Raw genomic sequence first — 6,038 nt, forward strand, 5'->3', positions numbered from 1 at the left:
CAATCCCTACTCAAAATTAGGTTGCATCAGTTTTAAAACTGGTGTGTTCTAAAATAAGGGGTTAGTGGCCCCAAAGAAGATTATGACAGGTAGGAATCACTGGAGTTTTTGGATGTCATCTTTCCTAATCCACAAACGCACATACTGGCTAGCACTGACAGTTTTCTTTCATGCATTATATCAAACCTGAGCTTCATCTCTATTTAGGAAGCATACCACGCTTGCAGTTCCTCTGGATATTTATTTCACAGAATCATAAAGTGGTTGAGGTTGCAAGGGACCTCTAGAGGTCAGCTTGTCCAACCCTGCTGCTCATGCAGGGTCATGTAGAGCAGACCATGTCCAGACATCTTTTGAGTTATCTGACCAACCTATTTCAGTGCTCAGTCACCCGCACAGTAAGAAAGAAATTGTTTCCTTATGTTCAGACAGAACCCCTTGTGTTTCAGTTTGCACTCATTGCCTCTTTCCATGTCACTGGGCACCATGGAAAAAAGCCTAGTTCCACCTTCTTTACACCCTCTCTTCAGAGATTTATGCATATTGAAGAGGTGCCCCCCTGAGGCTCCTCTCTTCTAGGCTAAACAGACGCAGCTCTCTCTGCCTTTCCTCACAGGAAAGATGCTCCAGTCCATTATGCTGGACTCTCTCCAGCAGCTTACCTTCTCTGTTGTAGTGGGCGGCCTAGAACTGGACATACTATGCTGGGTATGGCCTCACCAGTGCTGAACAGAGGGGAAGGATCACCTCCCTCAGCCTGCTGGCAACACCCTGACCACAGCCCAGGACACTGTTAGCACTCTTTGCCACAAGGGCACATTGTCAGCTCATTGTCAACTTGCCATCCATCAGTACTCCCAGACATTTTCATAAAGCTGCTTTCCAGTCAGCCCCCAGTATGGACCTGGCCTGGGGTCATTCCTCCCCAGGTGCAGGTCTTTGCATTGCCCTTTGCTGAACTGTGTGAGGTTCCTGTCAACCCATCTCTCCAGCCTGTTGAGGTCATGCTGCATGGCAGCACAAAGTCTAGTGTATCAGCCACTCCCCCCAGTTTGGTATCACCAGCAAACCTGCAGAGGGCCTTTGGCATAGTCTCCCATTGTATCCTTAGAGCCAAAATGGTGAGGATACGGACTGGTAAAGTAGACTAAGAGCAGAGCAGAAAACTGGCCTGACCATACAGCTTAAAAGGTGGTGATCAGTACAAAGACCAGCTGGCAGCCAGTTACTAGGGGTGTCCTTCAGAGACAAATACCAGGGACAATACTTTTCAAAGTCTTTATTAGTGACCTAGACAGAATGCAATTTGGACAATATAAAATCAGGGCGAATGTCTGATTTGCTGGAGATTACAGCCACTGTCAGAGATACCTCAACAGGCAAAAAAAATGGGCTTTCAAGGACCTCACGAAGTTGAACAAATGCAAATACAACAGTACAGACTGGAATGATTGGACTGAAAACAGCTTTGCAGTAAATATCTCAGACGACAGTAAGCTGAACATGAGTCAGCAGTGTGTTCTTGGCAGTGAAGAACAACAGTTGCATGCTATGCAAAAGCATAGCCAGCAGGTTAAGGGAAGCGATTACTTCCCTCTTGTTTGCCACTTCCAAGATCATCGTTGGAGCACTGTGTCTTATTTTTGGCAACTCAGTACTGAAAGACACAACAGACTGAATGAATCTCATGTGGACCACCAGGATGATCAGGGAGCTGAAGCATATGACATACAAAGAGAAGCTCAGAGTACAGGATTTGTCCAGCTTTAAGAAGAGAAGGCCCAGGGGAGACTTCAACTACCCAGTGACAAGGTACAGAGAAAGTGGAGCCAGACTCTTCTTGGAGGACAAGGGGCAACAGACTCAGCTTGGAATATAAGAAGTTTCAACCAGACCAAAATAGGTTTTTTTCAGCACAAAGGTGGCAAAACAGTAGAACAGAAACATTATTTTACTGAGAAGGGGACTGAGTGTTGTGGAATCTCCATTCGTGGAGATAATCAGAAGTCTTCTGGATATGATCTAGGTGACCCTGCCTGAACAGGGGGTTGGAGAAGATGACCTCCAGCAGTCCCTTCCAATCAAAACCATCCTATGACTCTTCAATAGTTTATACACCTTTGACATCTCTACCAAAACTTCAGATTGATCCAGTGTTTGCCAGAACAAATCCAATCTGAGAAAGCTTTGTATGTTTAACTTTGCTAACAGAGGACACCTGAATACTCTCACCCAAGACACTGAATTTTTGCCCAAGCAAGGTCTAAGCATCATGTGAAACAACAGCAAAACCAAATCTACTCTAAACTGTGCTCTCTGACAGGATGAGAGAATGTTGTTTTTCATAATTTAAAAATATAAAGTTTCTTCCAGCATTCTCCTGGAGAAACTGGCTGCTCATGGCCTTGGATGGGTGTACTCTACTCTGGGTAAAAAGCTGGCTGGACAGCCAAGCCTAAAAAGCGGTAGCAAGTGGAGTTACATCCAGCTGGCAGCCAGTCACGCAGGGCATACGCCAGGGCTGAGTACTAGGGCCAGTCCTGTTTAATATCTTTATTGACGATCTGGATGAGGGGATTGAGTGCACCCTCAGTAAGTTTGCAGACAACACCAACCTGGGGGGGGGAATGTTGATCTGCTGGAGGGCTGGCAGGCTCTGCAGAGGGGTCTGGGCAGGCTGGACTGATCAGCCAAGGCCAACTGTGTGAGGTTCAACGAGGTTTAGGGCCAGGTCCTGCTCTTGGGTCACAACAACCCCACACAACACTACAGGCTTGGGGAAGGGTGGCTGGAACGATGCCTGGAGGAAAAGGATCTGGGGGTACTGGCTGATGGCCAGCTGAATACGAGCCAGAAGTATGCCCAGGTGGCCAAGAAGGCCAATAGTGTCCTGGCTTGTATCTGAGACAGTGTGGCCAGCAGGACAAGGGCAGTAATTGTCCCCCTGCACTTGGCATCAGTGAGGCCACACCTTGAGCCCTGGGCTCAGTTTTGGGCCCCTCAGGGCAGGGGGGAGGCAGAGGGGCTGGGGGTGTCCAGGGACGGGCAGCAGGGCTGGGAAGGGGGCTGGAGCACCAGGCTTCTGAGGGAACTGGGGTTGTTTAGCCAGGAGAGGAGAAGACTCAGGGGGGATCTTACTGCTCTCCACAACTACCTGAAAGGATGTTGTAAGGCAGGTGGGGGTTGGTCTCTTCTTGGATACTAGGAAAAATTTCTTTAACGAAAGGTTGGTCAAGCATTGGCTGCCCAGGGAGGTGGTGGAATCACCATCCCTGGAGGTGTTTAAAAAAAACACACAGATGCAGTACTTAGGGACATGGCAGTCCTCGATTAACAATCGGACTTGATGATCTTAAAGGTCTTTTCCAATCTAAATGATTTTATGTTCTGTGACAACAACTTTCTGTTAATTCTCTAAACTGGCCCTTTTCAGGATTGTTTGAAGAACAGGAAAACACATGTGGATTGATATTATACAAGTGTTGGCATTGTACTATTTTACTTTTACTTCAGGTGTGTTCTACAATTTCCTGAGCTGAGCAACATGAGTGGAGTGCTCTTTCTTAATGTACAGTTAATAAAGAATAACTACCATAACTGTTACTTTTAACGTAAGTATCCTTACTACTTCTACTAAGATTTGGCTTGAACCATGAAAGATTTACTCCCAATCAGTTATTCTCAGTTCATGTTAATTTGGTTATAATTAATGGAAGTTATGGGGAATATTATCTCCTTGTAAGAGATGCAGCTAATGTGTAGTTTAAATATTAATGAGCTTATTCATTATAAGGATAACTGCAATATTTTATGTAGATTAGCCAGACAGTTGTTTTTCTTAAAATTAAGGTGCTTCAAATCAATAGGTTTTCAGATTAACTATAAAGCACTATTTTCTGTACTTAGCCTTCCTTGCTCAACACCAAGAAGTACATAAATTGTACACAGGATTATATTTCCCTCTGACATATGTCTGTGCAATTTGGTTCTCAAAATCTCTCAGAAACCAATAATACTATATGAAAAGCAATTAGCTTTTCTTGTCAGTTTGCCCAATCTAGAACTGACAAAAATACTATAATGAATTAGAGCAGTGTATCATCAAAAATAGACATTTATGCAAAGTACTATGAAAACTGAATTATGACTGGAATTATACTTGGAAACGTCTGTTTAGAGGTCCCATCTGTGAACACAGCAAATTATAACAGACAAAATGTTGATGGTGATATAATTCCTGAATACCAATAATGACATTAGCTGTTGCTGGACAGATAATACATAGACACTGAGCCACATAACTCCTCTACAGTTCTTTCATTAATCATTTCTCCTCAGATCCTAAGAATTGTAACATACAGATTCTCAGCCATGAGGTTTTATGTAGCATATCCCTGCAAGTCTCTGCTGAGGTTTTCCCAGTTCCTCTGGGATTCCCCACTCTGTTATTCGTACATACGTACATACATACCCTGCTTACTTTGTATTTAGGTCACATCAGCTACGCATACACAGCAGCACCAAACAGGTCACCATATGTCCAAAAATTCCACATACATTTGTTACCGTGTGTACATTCCGAAATGTATTTGATCTACTACCTTGAACATATACATTTGTTCAGAAATACAGTAATCACAATTTTAACAATATATCAGTAGCACAGTAAGCGCAGTCTTTTGGGGAAACATTAGGCTTACTGCATGTGTGTTCCATAGAGCATATACACGTACAACTTCCTAGTAAATCTGAGGCAAATATGATAGCCCTACATTTTTTGAACCTTTTTTATTTTTTGGCAGACAGCTAGACTGGAAAGATTCTGCTGCAGCCCTATAAGCTATATTGGGCAATAACTCACTTCCCAGCAAGTATATATAAAACTATGTGAGAGGAAAAACAAGGTTCTAATTCTCACCCATTTGAAAAGAACCCAGTGGAAAGAAAACCAACAGTGTTTGCTGCAAATGTAGCTTGTTGCATAAAGTTGGAAATGACTGTGACTATGATTCCTGTTCTTTGGGCCCTGGCACATTTGCCCACAACCTGGCTCATTTGCTCAGACCAAGCTTTGAGCTGTGACTTGGAACAGAAACAAGGTATGATCAGTGAAGTTGTGTTGGCTGTGTTGTGGTTTGTTTTTTTTTTTTTTTTTTTTTTAACAAGTCTGCTTTGAGTAAGTATAGCTAAAATAAACAGACCGTAATAGAAAGAGTAATTTAGGCATATTTCAGCAGTCAACCTGACTCCCATAATACTTTGTTATGGACAGATGTTAAATACTTCACCTTCTTTAATAATTCTACAGGATATCACAAGTTCTAAGCTGAACTTAATCAGAATGCACTGTGTGGCAAAAAGAAATATGAAAACTAGGTAAGAACAGATAACATACAGTGATATAAAGCACAGCAGCACAATTAGAATTTGGACAGCAACAGTCCGTCAAAAGTGGCATTCTTTTCACATTCCTAATATCAAGTAGTGAGATCAGTACCTTGTGTTTTCCTATGACTCTAGCTACACCAACAACCACACATGCACATATAATTTACAGCTATCAATAAGAACAGCAGGAAAAGTGCCCTTCCTCCAAAAAGGAGCAAAACTGAAGCATGTAAAGACACCTGTAACATTTCAAGACAAGTAATCTATGCAATTACAGGGTGTTTTTTTATGAACTATAAAATCATACAAAGCTGAATGAACTCCAAGACAAACCACTTTGAAAAAAAACACTGCAAAATACTTCTATAGCTCATTTTTAAACTACTTATATGGGCTGCATCTCTTATCAATTTCAGGAAAGTAGGTTAGAGAATCTTTGTCTTTGATAGGGTTAATTATTTAAATAACAGAGACATGGACCTTCAGAGAGATTATCCTGACATATGTTGTTGGTTCCCTCCTGCTACATGGAACATGCCTGAAAGGTGGGGAGAACTTTCTATACTCTACATAGCACAGAGTAGTGATTTAAGGTCCTGACTGGGAAAGACAAAAAATAATTAAAAAAACATTATCATTCATGAAAGTTT

This window comes from Falco punctatus, assembly GCF_963210335.1.
Source record: "Falco punctatus genome assembly, chromosome: 14".
In the NCBI taxonomy this organism is placed as follows: domain Eukaryota; kingdom Metazoa; phylum Chordata; class Aves; order Falconiformes; family Falconidae; genus Falco; species Falco punctatus.